This window comes from Misgurnus anguillicaudatus, chromosome 20 (genome assembly GCF_027580225.2).
Source record: "Misgurnus anguillicaudatus chromosome 20, ASM2758022v2, whole genome shotgun sequence".
Taxonomy (NCBI): domain Eukaryota; kingdom Metazoa; phylum Chordata; class Actinopteri; order Cypriniformes; family Cobitidae; genus Misgurnus; species Misgurnus anguillicaudatus.
Window position 1 is genome coordinate 24,584,427 of NC_073356.2, and position 16,856 is coordinate 24,601,282.

The 16,856-nt window shown below is 36.4% G+C and overlaps 1 protein-coding gene across 2 annotated transcripts in view; it reads right to left on the reverse strand.

The window, feature by feature from the left end:
* angpt1 (angiopoietin 1) overlaps nt 1-16,856 on the reverse strand; it is a 202,829-nt gene that overhangs the window by 84,492 nt on the left and 101,481 nt on the right. Inside the window, exon 1 of one of the 2 annotated variants that reach the window (XM_055220299.2) lies at nt 8,052-8,073. The exons of the other annotated variant lie outside the window; for it this stretch is intronic. The gene's annotated coding sequence lies outside the window, so the exon portion shown is untranslated. Of the gene's footprint in view, nt 1-8,051; nt 8,074-16,856 lie in introns of those variants that run through there. 2 annotated transcript variants of the gene reach the window in all.

A 16,856-nucleotide genomic window follows, 5' to 3' on the forward strand; every position in this document is an offset into this window, starting at 1 on the left:
GCACGAAGCTCCCATTCCACCACATCCCAAATATGCTCTATTGGGTTGAGATCTGGTGACTGTGGGGGCCATTTTAGTACAGTGAACTCATTGTCATGTTCAAGAACCAATTTGAAATGATTCGAGCTTTGTGATATGGTGCATTATCCTGCTGGAAGTAGCCATCAGAGGATGGGTACATGGTGGTCATAAAGGGATGGACATGGTCAGAAACAATGCTTAGGTAGGCCGTGGCATTTAAACAATGCCCAATAGGCACTAAGGGGCCTAAAGTGTGCCATGAAAACATCCCCCACACCATTACATCACCACCACCAGCCTGCACAGTGGTAACAAGGCATGATGGATCCATGTTCTCATTCTGTTCACGCCAAATTCTGACTCTACCATCTAAATGTTTCAATAAAAATCAAGACTCATCAGACTAGGCAACAATTTTCCAGTCTTCAACTGTCCAATTTTAGTGAGTTTGTGCAAATTGTAGCCTCTTTTTCCTATTTGTAGTGGAGATGAGTGGTACCCGGTGGAGTCTTCTGCTGTTGTAGCCCAGCCGCCTCAAGGTTGTGCGTGTTGTGGCTTCACAAATGCTTTGCTGCATACCTCGGTTATAATGAGTGATTATTTCAGTCAAAGTTGCTCTTTTATCGGCTTGAATCAGTCGGCCCATTCTCCTCTGACCTCTAGCATCAACAAGACATTTTCGATCACAGGATTGCCGCATATTGGATGTTTTTCCCTTTTCACACCATTCTTTGTAAACTCTAGAAATGGTTGTGCGTGAAAATCCCAGTAACTGAGCTGATTGTGAAATACTCGGACCGGGCCGTCTGGCACCAACAACCATGCCACGCTCAAAATTGCTTAAATCACCTTTCTTTCCCATTCTGACATTCAACTTGTAGTTCAGGAGATTATCTTGATGAGGCCCACACCCCTAAATGCATTGAAGCAACTGCTATGTGATTGGTTGATTAGATAATTGCATTAATGAAAAATTGAAAAGGTGTTCCTAATAATCCTTTAGGTGAGTGTATATATATATATATATATATATATATATATATATATATATATATATATATATATATATATATATATATATATATATGAAGAGTTTGGTTCCAAAACGCAATAAATCCATTTTGACAAATTTTGGTAAAAACGTGTTTTCTATACCAAGAAAGTGACAAGATGAAAACAACTATTTTCTGTTACAAACTTTCACACAGCATCTTTAGGTTATAAAAACATAAAAAATTCAAATCCATAAGTTGATTTTCAAAGATTTATTATAAAAACGGATTATTTTTTCCACAAAATGCAATAAATCCATGACAAGTTTTTATTCAAAATGCTATAAATCTATTGAATCAATAGCCTATATAAATGTGCATTCATCTTTGCCATGTTATATTCATTTAGTTGACTAGTTGTACACACTAATTAAAAATATAAACATTAATGTTATTAATCAAAACACTTACTTTGTCATATTAAGAACCCTGTCATTGCGGTTACTTGACGTCTTCGCTTAACGTCTTTCACAGCGATCGACTGTAAAATGTTTTTGGTCCTGCTCGATTTTCGTTGACTGTGAGTAAAATTATGTACAGTTTTTCATAAGATCCTCCGGGGTCAATGTGTTAGCATGAGAAGCTTGATGCTGTCGGGAGAACAAGCACCCGTCTCCCGAGTGCCTCTCAGGGAAATTGTTAGATGGTGATGGCTTACGTTTCTTTCCCGTCACAGAAAACCATCACAGGTTTAGCGATGCAATTAAAGTATTATTTTGTTTTGTTTGTTGATCACGTAGTACAAAGTAGATGAGGAAAACCAGGACTCCGTGTACTACGCGCGTCCGCCATTGTTTGTTTACATTGCGTGACTGGTGGGCTGTAATATCAGAAATGGAGTTATTGCGTTCTGTAAAAAAGTGGGAGTGGCGTTTGTCGCATTTTGGGAAAAAAGGGAGAAAAGATGACAGAATAACACGGCGGATATTGGATTTTGCGTAAAATTAAGAATTTACTTTTAACTACTGACCTGATATAATGCTGATTTTGGCAGTAACTCATTTTTTTCAAAAATGGCGTTTATTGCGTTTTGGAACCAAACTCTTCATATATATATATATATATATATATATATATATATATATATATATATATATATTAAGATCTTATTTTATTTATTTTCCTATTTTAAATCATTTAAATTTGACAGGGTGGTTAATATCACATGTTTCTGTGGTGTCACAAACTCAGAACACATTTTATATTATATTGACTTTAAGCACCTTCATATGTGCATCTCTCATTGCCAGATAAATTCTTAACACAAGTCTGACCCACAAAGATGAGTTCCCTGAGACAGGCCTGAACGGTTTGTCACTGCCAATTCGAGCAATCGCACAACTGTGCCGCTCATTAGCACTCACCAAAGGTTAGAGGACACAGATGTCCACACCTGACCGACCCATCGCATACTAAACTCTCTGAACACCGATAGAAGCTGTCAGCTGAATCAGCTAGCATGTGCAAGCCGATCTTCAACAGCCACGGCCAAGCAAAAAGACATCAGAATGCGAGATGAATCACAGCTTTTCTGGCATGTGCAGTGAAGGGCTTGTGATTACAGTAATAAAGTGCTCTCTTGAGAATTGGAGCAATAAATAGCCATAAATTTAAAGAGAACATACTGTCAGCAATGGCTAAAATTGGTCTTGATTCTCTGACTTGCTGTGTATAGTTAAAGGAGTATCATTCCAGAACAGCGTGAGAGGATTCCAGGTTGGTACACTGTCATCAGCAGCAGAGATTTACATTTATGCATTTATCCAAAGAGACTTAGCATCATAGCGTTAGCAGTAGGAAGCGACAGAAAGTTCCTATATTCATAACAAGGTTATGTACAGGTAATTTACAAACAAACTCCCCCTAGTGCTTATTTTGGCAATCACAACTCGTTTAGCACTGGGAAATATACTAGTCAGCAATTGAAGACAGGGGTGCTAAGACAAGAATATGTATTGGGTATGTTTTAAGACAACTTTTAGAAAAGGTTTTGATCCACTTCAAATGCTGACTAGTGTAATTTAATAAGGCCATTTATCTCAGATGGAAAATCTGGGATTTAAAATGTCATTGAAATCATGAAGATCTTAAAAGACACTAATCAAGTGTGAGCAAATTTGTGACATTCAAATGTCCTTGCTTCCATTAAAGTACACACAAGATTATATTTATAACACACACTGAAAACATGGATCAGGTTTTACACACACTTGTGGAGTCTATGCCAGCCTGAGTACATGCTGTCATTAAAGCAAAAGGGATGCTGAAAACATGCTGATTTTTTCAATCATTTGTGACAAAATGTATGGCACTACATAAAAATAAAATAATCCTGGTATCGTCCTGTACATACTGTATATACTAGGGCTGTCAAAATTAACGCGTTAATAACGCGTTAACGCAAATTCATTTTAACGCCACTAATTTTATTAACGGAGATTAACGCAACGCGCAATTTCTGTTTGACCCTTGGTCCAGCCCATAGTTGAATGAACAGAGACGCAGACAAATGTGAACCTGTCTAAATGAGTAAAAGGTTTTCATAGAAATAAGAACATTAAGCAAATCGTCTAGCAAATCCAATGCTCTAAATGCTCGTTGGACATCTGATATGATCTTTATTTATACGTCTGAGAGGTGTAACGTTCCCGTCCTCCTAATGCTTAATCTAATACAAAAATGCGTCTCAATTCATTTTGGTTTCGCTTTTATGCATGACTTAGAAAATAGACTGCAGGACTTGCTTGATGTTAAAATAGTCATTAAGAGAGATAAAGTTCGGTACCTGATTAATGTTAAAGAGTTATTAAGAGCGACAAGACTCAAAAGCGATCCCCTCACGCTGACTGACTGATATCTGAAGCGCGTGAACACAGACGCGCGAGTGCGCGACCCGGATATATAGACATCTACACAAAATTAAAGTTTTACAAATATCTGTTTTGATAAGAATTCACGCAGGTAGGCTCTATAATCTGTTATGTTTTAAGTAAATGTTTGGTTAACTGTTGGGTAAAACTATCTGATGTGTAACATTATATTAGATCACTTAGATTTTAAGCAGTCTGTCTCAATGTCAATCAAACAAAAGGAAAAAAAGTTGAACATACATTGATGATGTTTTTGCTTTGTGTGTGCTAAATCTATTAGTTTTACCACTGATTTTAAGGTATTGATGTGGTAATATAATGTATGGATGTGGAAATTTTTGTGGTAATTTGACTCTTTCAACTTCAAACACGTGTAGTTCTGTCATATTTTGTTATATTTCAACAAATCATGCATTCCCTGCTGAAAGAAACAGCATCACACCAGCATGGACCAGCATGGGAATTATGCTGGTCTATGCTGGTTTAGCTGGTGGTCACCAGCATACCAGCACCAAAACACAACATATGCTGGTATGACCAGCAGGGGATGCTGGTGCTAATGCTGGTTTAGCTGGTGCTAATGCTGGTTTGGCTGGTGCTAATGCTGGTTTGATGCTGGTTTAGCTGGTGCTAATGCTGGTGCTGATGCTGGTTTAGCTGGTTTTCACTAGCAAACCAGCACCAAAACACAACATATGCTGGTCTTGCTGGTATGCTGTTTTTTTCAGCAGGGTTGTTCTATGTTTTAATAGAGAATGTCAAAATATGAACAATTATTTTTTTTTAATTTGCTAATTCCGACTCAACTTGCCAGCACAGGTCACAAATGATGCAGCAGCAAACAAAAATGGAGAAAGAAAAATCTTCTGAAAGGAAAATTCATATACAAAACAATGGCTGGTGATTCTGTTAAAATGTAAACAGGCTGTTGTTAACATACATTTGCATAAAGCATCTATATATGTATATATGATTAGAATATTAAAAACCTGAAAAGTGTTAAATTAGGATAAATTTAGAATGGATAAAAATGTGCGATTAATTTGCGATTAATCGCAGTTAACTCATGAAATCATGCGATTAATCTAGATTAATTTTTTTAATCTATTGACAGCCCTAGTATATACATGTGTCAAATAACGAATAAGAGCAGAGTAAACCATTCACTGCACAACCCATTCTCACCAAAAAGCGTGCAAATGATACGCCAGTCCTTCCCATTCACTTATATGGCAAATCGTTTCGTGTCGTTTATTTATTTTCTCATTTGTTTTCTGTTTTTTTACCATTGTCGCTTGGGTTTAGAGTTAGTACAACTTTTTTTTATATTAAAAATGTCATCCTAAACCAAACCCCATCTCTAACCCCAACTCCAAGCGACCTTGGAGAAACCTGTATATTTAATAACCTGCTTAAACAAATGTGAAATCTAACCCTAAACCCAAGCGAAAATGGTTTAAAAAACAGAAAACAAATGAGAAAACAATAAATAAAATGACATGAAATGTTTCGCCATATAAGTGAATGGGAAGGACTGGCGTATCATATGCACGCAAAAGCGGAATTTGGCGTATCTATTGCACGATAATCACACTGCGTGTCATTTGTACACATCTTGGTGAGAATGGGTAGCTCTGCAAGCATGTGAAAAATATAGGTAATTGAAATTTGGACATCACAAGGGGATCTTATTGTAATAATAATATTTCCCCTTAATCTGCACTATCCATCCACGGCCCTGCCATTTAGTGCAGAGAGGGAGAAAATAACTGAGTTTCAATTTCAACAAACCACCATTATGGTGATCAGTGTTTGCATTTCATCAGCTCATTTGCATTTTAAAAGACACACCCCAAAACAACTTATTTTGCTCACACCTACAAAGTGGCAACTTTAACATGTTATAATAAATTATCTGTGAGGTATTTTAAGCTAAAACTTCACATACGTACTCTGGGGACACCAAAGATTTATTTTACATCTTAAAGAAGTCTCATAACATGTCCACTTTAAGCCCGATGCATTGCAGGGGTTATATTAGAGATGGCGTGCAAAGTGCAAAATTGTGCACATTTAATATTAAGACCGAGATGCACTGCAGGATTTTTCAGGTGTTAAATCAGAGATGACTGAAATGGGTTGTTGGACGTCTCTTGTTTACATGCTCTTTTTTGTGCAGAGGTCATGAGGCCTTATGGACTCTCACCCAGTTGGCAGTGAACCCTGGCTGTAATTCCCAGCATCCAATGTGGCTCCTCTACATAACGCAGACCTGAAAAGCTTTAAATGGCTATTGGGAGTTGTGGAGCGCTCCTCTGAATTTAGATTATGCAAACAAAGGACTGGATTCACACAGCTAAACCTCATCTCCATTAGAGCAGATAAAAGGGTTTATCGTGGCTATGTGTGTGCTGGGTGCAATTTCAACTGGCTTTGTAAATATTTTAGGGTTTGTGAACTTTTAGACAACATTACTAAAAAACTATTATTAGAACTGATTTTATTGCTTTTGCTTTAAAGTACGGACAAATGAAAACATGCATTTGTTGACAGACTTGCACAAAATAACATGGCGTAATCTTGTACATATCCATAACTTGTTTACTTTAAATCAAGCGTTTTAAAATAAAAAATGACTGATATTAAGTTCCCTGCCAGTCATAGAGAAATTTGAGTCTGCAGAGAAACTTCTTGGACCAGGCCAATGCTGATAAGATTGGTGATAAAGTGACTACTAGTGTATCAAGCTATCCAAATTCTTTCTTTTGTATCATACAGTATGAAACCGGAACGCATTCATCAATCAAATTCAATTAAGTAAAACACAAAATGTATTTTTAACTATTGCTTTTGTCCTTGGACTAAAGCATTGGTTTATTTATAGGTTTTCACAGGAATGATGTTAAAGAGAATAAGCTAGTTAAATGCTATATTACACATAAACACATAATGTTGTTACATTTAAAGACAATGAAACTTGGCACAGAAACGCGCATAGATTAACTTGAAGGACAAGGCTAAATAAGAGAAGCATATAGACTCGGAGAAAGAGATAAGATAAATCAAAAATAGGTTTACAGTGTGTGAAAGGAGATTAGGTCCTTTACCGAAAACCCTGCTCCCCCTTTAAAGACTGTACTGTATGTGTATGGCCAATGCAGATAAAATGCATAATCTAGACGTCACCCTTGAAAAGGTTAATGGCATTACGAATTTAATACTCTTTTAGTAGTTTCAAATGTGTTGCATAAGTGTTTGACACTTCCAGGGGTATTTTATTAGATCCTATATTTTTGTTGCAGGTATGGATTTGTGCACCCTATGCACAGGACAGGCAGTGGCGGATTTAGCAAATTGGGGGCCCAAGGCGAAGGTATGTATGGGGGGCCCCACCCGATCTATAAAAGAGAATTAAACTTTTTTCGTTTTTGAAAAATTTTCAAAGCATTTTCCCAAAATATGTGTTAAAATAAGATTTGTCACCAAAAATCATTCTTTTTGCTGAAACCAAATTAACTCTTTCCCCGCCATTGACGAGTTATCTCGTCAATCTGCAATACCGCTATTACCACCAGGGGGCACTCTTTCGCAACTTATAAAACCCGTAAGTATTGCCCTAGGGCAAACAGCTGTATGTCCGTGTATGTTTTAAAGATCGCTCTGCATCTGATCTCTATGAAAAGTCCTTCACAAAAATGGAATTATCTCAGCTTTTTGCTCAAAATTTGGTGTTTTTGATGAAACCTACACATATTTGAGAGGTGATAAAAACAGAACACTTGAAGGTAGGATAAAACATAAATGTTGTTTGAAAGCAGAGGGTCTGTTCTTTTATTTAATATATTGTATGTTTATATATTTAAAAAGAAGCATTTTCTGGAAGGCATTAAACTTTTGTGAAAATCATGAAAAATGCTGGCGGCGAAAGACTTAAGACCAAATTGTGGCCAAATTAAGACTCAACAGCACCCCATAGTGGACGAAAACATCCCCAACATAACATAAGGGTTAAATCTGTTTTTCTGTAGTAACGTTATTTACTTCACCACAAAATAATTTTTATCAGTGTAGGGCTAAGGCTATTAGCAGAACTAGGTGGTTGACTCACCAAGGCCCATTTTCGCGTTTATATTTGTCTTGATTTGTCTCTGTTCGTGTACTTTCCCAATCCTCCTGTCACTCCGTGTATATCTTTCGCCCCGCGCAGACCGCACCGTTACGGACAAGTCCATTTCACTGTGAAAGAAAGGGGTGTATGTGTGTAGTGACAGAAAAACATGAACTGGACATTTTAATTACTATTTCAATGTATTTCTTTAGAATATTAATACAATTTACAATGCTTTTGAAGTGTTCATGATGAAAAGGGTTTTATTTATTTATTAGGTTGGTTGGGGGCCCCCCTAATATGACCGCTGGTAGGGGGCCCCAAGCAGCCGCCTACTTATGCCTCTATGTTAAGACCGCCTCTGCGGACAGGATCTTTGTTCAAAAGGTTTGAATGACAGCACATAATCCCTTAACAAAATTATTTTCAAATATTGGCACAGACAGTTTTGATATCAGCCAGGCATTAAACACTTTTCCGATTTGCTGTAATTTCTCACTATAACGTAATTGTGTTCACACAGAACAAGAAGCGGTCAAGTCCCACCTTCTAAGAAAACTTCAATAACCAATTTGTCACAATTAATGGTGACTGTTTTGACAGAGCTCGTGTCTGACAAACGCTCTGCAAATCCAGGAAATGATGCATCCTCATTTTTGTAATTATGCTGTATTGCTCCCATATGCAGTGCATTATGGGCAATTCATCAGGGATTCCTCCAATTGAACCTGGGTCTGTTGTCTAGTGACATGTTCGCCCTTAGTTACAGACTGTTTACTTTGGCATCAGTCAGCACATAACCGTCTATGTGACATCATTATATGGGAGAAATCCTGCTGTGCAGGGTAAATATGTGTCTGTATGCATATGGCATGTGACATCTTATAAATGAAGTTGCACTTAAAACCTAAACTAAGCCTTTAAATGACAGACTTAACAAATATAACATTAATTTGTAATTTAACAAATGCCAATCAACACGAAGACATTCCTTTAGGGACCTCACCAAATCAGACGATGAGAAGTCTTTTTCATCTTCTATCCCGGGCATCTGCTCAGAATCTGTATTTTCATTTCAACTGTGAATGGAGTCTTTGTGTGGTTTGGGGAAAACCTGCTCTCTGGGAAGTGTCAGAGGTGTAGTACTTACATTGTTATCTGGAGATAGAGGCCAGAAATGGTTTCCAGACTCCTGAGGTCCCTCAGCAGAAACATTAAACTGATCACGGACGTGCGTTCCGCTTAGGAGCTTTAGATGTTAATGAGGACTGTGTTGTCTGGCACTGTTTCTTAAATGTCATTTATTGAATGTAGGCTACATTGAACTTACAGTGTATGGCCATGTCAGCCATCTTCATTGTATTAGTCAATGGTTTGAATATACTGTAACCTAATTCAAAATGATTGCCAGCATGTGTTAGCTTTCCTGGCACATGTTCAATCATCTTAATCTTTACTTTAAGAGCACAATTGCTTTCAGAACATTTACTTGAGCAAGCAAATACTGTTCCAGGACAAATGCAACTTCAGAAGAGCAATGATAACATGCTCAAAATAGCACATGAAGTCTTATGCTTGCTTAGCCAGTATATTATTTACATATTCTTTATATTTTTCATACAATTATGCATTTGGCAGAAGCTTTTATCCAAAGCTATTGACCATACGGTACAAGGGGTACACTCTTAAAGGAAAACCGTTTTCAATATTTTACTATGCTCTTACCTCAACTTAAATTAATTAATACATACCTTTCTTTTTTCAATGTGTGCACTTTTAATCTTTGTACAGTGCTTCTCGAATGTGTTAGCATTTAGCCTAGCCCCATTCATTCCTATGGCTCCAAACAAAAGTTTTATTTTGTGCCCTCAAACTTACTTGTGTAACTACTCATGTAACAGTCTTTAAATAGGAAAAACTTGGAAGTGTTTGGTGGCTTCTAAAATCATCCCTGTTTGGATCCTAAGGAATGAATGGGGCTAGGCTAAATGCTAACACATTCACAAGGCGCTGTACAAAGATTAAAAGTGCACACATTGGAAATATATAGGTATGTATTAATTCGTCTAAGTTGAGGTAAGAACATAGTAAAATATTGAAAATTTAAAGATAAAGATGCTACACAATGCCATAGAAGAACCATTTGGGTCTTAATTTTTGGGGAACCAGAAATGTTTCTTATAGGTATCACTTGATCATTTTATAGCACTTTTTTAAAAGTGTACCTTTTGTCAGTTCCCCTGAGTTCCCAGGGGTTTCTTCACACTACTAACACAATAATCTACCAATTAAGTTACAGGAACATAACGTATTTTAGTTTTTAACTGTATTATTATGTAATTTCTACCGTGTAGTTTTGATTGACTGAAACGCATGAATTTTAGGTCTATCAAAGGACAAACCAAACACTATGGAAACAGGAAACTGATGTTAGACTTACATGTAAACATTGTGCCTAGTGTTTTGTTAGTTTAGCTTTTCAGTATTTTGAAAAGCAAACTGACTGCCTAAATTTTGGTTTGAATTCTCTCACACTTGCAGTAGCTTAAAAGTATTCAAATAAACAGTTGTATTTCACTTTTTACAAACAATGTGTAAAATGACATCTACAGTAGGAACACTCCCTATGGAGCGCTTAGAAGTTCTGCTTATTCCAGGAAATAATCATCAAACGGTTTTCACAGAATTCCTTTAGAGGAGTCTTGTTTAAGGGACTTTAATGGTGTGTGTACACCGAAAGCAAATTGAATTTGATCAACTAGATTACATACAGAGTCAACGTCAAGAAGCAAATAGAAACAAATTCAAGTGATGCGAATGATGCAAATTGGGTGAAAAGATTGCCTGAATTGCGTCTTTTACGCAAGTTGGATAATTTCAACAAGAGGGAAATTCGCATGATGCCTTGTTGCATGAGTTGGTTGACGCATTCGTTCTGACACATCCGGTTGTATCAGAAAATAGAACACTGAAAAAATCTCTGGTTGCACATGAAGTTTTCTTAAAATGATTTTTCTTAAAACAAATTATTGGATCTATGTAATTTAACTATGTACACCAGTTCAACATTATTGAATCAAGATTTTTTTATTAAATTATTTTTTAAATAATTTCATTTTAAGAAAACTTAATTTAATTATGTGCAACCGATGTCCAGAAGTTTTTCAGTGCATTATTGTGCGTAAAAACTTCTCATTACACAACATTTTATTCTTGCGAGTGATGGGAGAAACTCCTGCAAGCAATCTAGAAAGAGTAAAGTGCCATTTATACTTCTGCGTAGGAACTAAGCCTCTATGCCATACACATCACGGTTACACATCAGTTTTCATTTATACTTCTGCATCGTTGTTCGTGTCAACGTGCAATTACACATGCTAATATGCCAAAGTCCAAGGGCATGTTACGGTATCAAGGCAAAAGCCGAAGAAAATACAGGTTGTTGTGTAAGTTCAATTCAATTCAATTCAATTTTATTTATATAGCATTTTTCACAATTGTTAATTGTTGCAAAGCAGCTTTACATTAATAGGAAAAGCATAGGAAAGAGAGCGTAGTTATAATGTAACGTATACAGTAAAGTAGTAAGTTAAGCCAAAGGTGGCGGACTCTCCGGGGGATGAAAAAACCCCTAGGAGGAAAAACCCTCCTGGCTAGTCCACAGGGAAAACTCCTAGGAGGAGAAAAACCCCTGAGAGATACATATATATTTATATGTATAAATACTATTGGGGTATATAAGTTGTTGGAGAACCATCAGCAGTGATGGATGTAAATAGACAGCGCCTTTTTGCCGGTTGAGTTGTTAAAGGCGGGGTGCATGATTTTTGAAAAACACTTTGGAAAAGGGAGTCAGGCTGAGTACCAAAACACACTTGTAGCCAGTCAGCAATAAGGGGCGTGTCTACTAACCAACATCATTGCCTGGGTTGTATATGTGTGGGGCAGGTCTATCAAAAGAAGGTCCAGATTCTATTGGGGTTGGGGCGTTTGTTTAGGTGATTTCAAACATCAACATTGGCTTTCAGAGATCATCCATCCCGCCTTTAAATATAGCTGCTTATCTTTGTTTTGTACCGTCGCAAGGAGAAATGCATCCACTGTAAAAAGTGAAAATTATACTTAAAAATAATTACTTCAATTGGTAACACCTAAAATAAAATAAATAATTCAACTTAAAATTCACGTTAAAGTAGATCCAACTTTCACTTTTTACATTCGATTTTTTTGTTACTTGACGGGAGGGGTTCTAGCAAACTAATCACAGGGTTGTTACATTTTTGGAGAGACGCATGTCTGCGTACATCGACGCAGAATTATAAATTGGGCTTTATGCAATATGTATCGCTTTGCTTTTGGTGTGCACACACCTTTAGATTCCTCTTAAAGGGACGTTTTTAAGGAACGTCAAAAAATGTGGTTTCTGCCATATTTTTTCACTCTCTAATTACAGACCTTCTATACCTTTGACCGTAACAGGTTCGAATAACGCTTATTCTTAAGTCCTTTATGTTCATAGAAAGTACTTCAGTGTCTTACACTATTGACAGGAATGTGCAGCTGATAGCAGGTTCATGGGTTCACTGAGCACAAGCACTGCTCGTACTTCAGCCAGAAGAGCCTCATTTATGCGGTAACACATGTAAAGAATGCCACGGCTTACCGTGATAAGCGCTCGGCTAACCGAGTAACCTTTCCGTTTGGTACCTTATTAACCTCTGAGTTATGGCGTGCCTTCCTTATCTGCCAGTTGTAACCGGAAAATAAAGTTTGCACTTGCAAGTTTGTTCACAACTGTAAACCAACTACAATATTTGATACGAATATAGTGATGTCATTATTTACTATTAAAAATGATTTAGGTGATAATAGTGCTGATTAATCGCTTGACCTCTGTCTGATTCGAAGCTGATTTGCACGCTTGTTAGTTTACGTGCCACGTTGGTTTGGGTTTGAATCAGAGCAGAAGACATAAAACAATTTAGTCTATACTCACAGTGATGAATGTCTCTTGACTCACAGACACACACAGCCTCTGCAAACACACACTCATACACAGAGTCGGAGCAAACAGTAAGCCGATGCGGAATTTTGGGATTTCAGCTCATTTGCTGTTATTCTGCATGTCTGTCTTCACCTAAAGAGTGGACCGCCATGAAATACGTCCCAGTTGACTTTCATCTGAAGCAAAGAGTTTTATGGACCACGGTCAAGATAATGAATCTTTCTAATGTGAAGTAATGAAAAAAGTCCCTCGACTATCAACATTTTATGCTTTGACACTAATTCTTACTAAACTGCACAGACTAAATACTGTATATATAAACTTCTCTCTTACAGACACCCCTAAAAGACACACATTTACTTTAAAATTTCAAATGCAATCGGACTTTCGGATAAACCTTTGCTATCTCAGTCACAGAGGTTTTACATTGCCCCAAATGAGGTGGAATATTGATATACCCGCTCCGTGGACATGAAACTGACTCTGATTAAGGACTTTTGTGATTAGGGATTAAGTCTCTGTAGTTTCGGGCCTGACGTAATGGCCAGACGATCTTCTTTATCAGTACTGTGGTGTCCAAGTCATCTCGAGGGGTAATTTAAACCTGCGGCTTTGAAAGCCCATTCATCAGACAGGCACGCGAGCGGCCCAGTTCAGGGACAGATAGGGGGGCCCGTACATTAACGGCACTTTACGGCTCACTCCAAAGCCACCGCATCGCTCTGCAAATAGTTTAGCTAAATTATGCAAATGTAAGTGGTATCTAATCTCGCAGGAGTAACCGTGCAGAAGCGCCGTGACGGGATGATCAAAGTTAAAAGTGTATTCCTCTCCGAAACCTCTTTTCACCAAAGAGAGATTGGCTAGAGGAGGATGATAGCCTCCTCTGACCTCCCAGGAGAACAATCGATCAGCCACGGTTTCATCTGTGGAGAGGTGATGGTGAAGATGAGCAAAGAAGCAATTCCTAGGTGGGTGTATTGAGAAGAAGAGATTTGGAGATCTTCCTCACTCACTGAGTTTGAGTTAAGATAAGATCTAGACCAATACCAGATCCAGACAAATAACATCTCAGTCTAGATCAAGACTGTAGCCAACTCAACTAGTTGAGTATTTTGAATAAAATTCAAATATGTTCAATTTATCACACCATTCAAATCTTAAAAATGTTCTTTCATTACTGACTGCATGAATAGTGACATGAGATTCAGCTTTATTTAAGAGACAACTGGTTCTCACTTTATTATTATTATTATATAAAATCATGCAACCAAAGTGTTTGTAATTCTGCAAAAAAGTACAACTTAGAAGCCTGTAAATAAAAAGAGAATAAATTCCAAAACCCCTTACCCTTGCCATTAAAAGCAGACATGATGCATGGGTGCCATCTAGTGGTGACATGCAAAACTACATAAGCTGAACCTTTCATTTTTTCAGTGTCTTTAAGCAAAATAATGGCATATGGCACAAAAACATAACACACTGCTGTTCAAACAATTTCACAATACCAAAACACATCTGAGCGCTAATGACAACAGTGGTGTCTTGATAGTATGTTTGTGTTGTACCGATGATCTATATGTGGCCCTTAAGGGCCCTAAAAGCCTAAGTGACTATAGACACTGTGTCTGCTGGGAGAGTCGGAAGCAGGAGTCTGACGGTGGGGATTAATACCCCAAGGGGGTCTGAAAGTGTGGAAACACATACAAATATACAAAGACCAAGGATGTTTTATGTTTGAAAGGAGTAAGGGCGTGTGCATGCTGGGGGTAACTGAGAGTATATAGGAAATGTGCTGTGAACCCATGTCATATCCACTTAAACAGAAAGAAGTGAATTACTGTATCATCAACAACGCCTGATAAAACTAAATCTATTGATCCATCAGATGTCTCCAACAGCTTTAAGCTCACAGCCTTGGCCTCTATGCTATATGATGTCATACACTCGAACATTATAAGGGGTGTTCGACTGACATGACACCTTCATAATCATGACATGTCAAATGGTTTAGTAACAGCGTCATGAATATTCTTCAGTGCATAATGTTTTTTTCCTCCATGTGTTTAAGAAAATCAATCATCCAATAATAATAATACAATTGTATTTTATTGCATTTGGAGACAGATTCACCTGAAATTAAATGAAAACAGAAAAACAGTATAATAATTGTTTGATTAATCCGTTTTTAAAGTTAAGTATAATCTTTTGACATGTTGCATTTTGTTAAGGTATTTAAAATTATTTGACACTTAATGACATTTAAATGACAGTTTAATGTAATGTTTTGATAACTATTCTGCTATGTCATGTTTATGACAGATTTATGACAAGTTATGATGTATTGGTTTATGTCAAGTTGTCATAACAAAGACATCTCAAACAATGTCATCTTTGCATTAAAAATGACATCATTGAACAGATGACACTTAATAACAGTTGTCATAAAATCTCCTTCATGTTCATGGCATGTGTCATGTCATGATTATGAAGGTGTCCTGTCAAAATAAATTCGGGCCTACATGTATTTATGTCCACAGGGTGTAAATCTATTAAAAATTAAATTAAATAAATAAACTAATTAAATCTAATACATTTGAGCACCATTAATTATTATAAACAAAAACAAGCCTAAACTTTTTAATGGCTGCTCTTACTAATAATTTTATCACATTTTATTGGTGTTTTGTGGTATAATATCTGTGTTTTGGTGTTGTCCTTTACCAGAGTTTTCACATGTTGTGCCATATTTCAAACATTATTTATCACAAATTAATAAAAATATATGCATATGTATTTAATGTTACTTGAACTAATAAACTACATGCACAGATTAAGTATTTATATATCAGGTGGGAACTCCCTGTTTTCCATTTTTTTGTTTAGTTTAATATGTTCTCTGTAGCACTTTGAGATTCTTTTATGAAAAGTGCTTTATAAATAAAATGTATTATTATTATTATTATTATTATATGTATTTTGTCATTTATTTTGCTTAATTTCTACCTGTCCTATGGTTTAGCTGTCATTACCAACACGCTCTGCATAAAGGGACTTTCCCACTTCATCAAAAGTTTATTTGGTAGCCATGGTAACCTAATGACATAGTGGAGCATGTGGATTTCAAGCTGCATGACAGATGCCTTGATGTCCAGAAAAGTAAGTAAATCTATTCTTTATTTTTTGTGTTGGGCATGGACGCATAATGTTATTATGCGTCATTACCATATCTGTTGTATTTCTGTATTTTTAAACATTTTTGAAATATTTGTATCACTTTAATAGTTAAATTGGTGTACATTACATGTAGAAAGCTAGCTACATTTGCTTAGTCATCATCTTAGCTAGTAGGGCTAGTTTTTTGACAAAAATGTCATTACCAGCACAGTCATTACCAGCACAAAACATAATTTTGCCAATAAATTATGTATAAATAACAAAAGCATCCTACAATTATACATTTCTGACAATGTTGGACAGTCTTAGGGGTCACTGTATTAAAAAGTTTCACTTAAAATAAGCTTATATTCCAAGCCAGGGTAGATTGATGAATCAGAAATTTAGATACGTAAATGACTATAATTCATCTTGCAATTAAAAATCTCATTAAGTTCAAGATAAATTAGATTCCACAAAATGTTTTATAAAAGCACCAATTTATCATTTAAGTTTTATTTTTTTTACATATATTCGATGATGTGATGGTAAAGACACATTTACTTGACATAATTAAAAAAAAAAAAAATTCCCTTATCTTGGTCTCAACCAAGCTCATAATATCGCTCCTGACTTAAGGACTG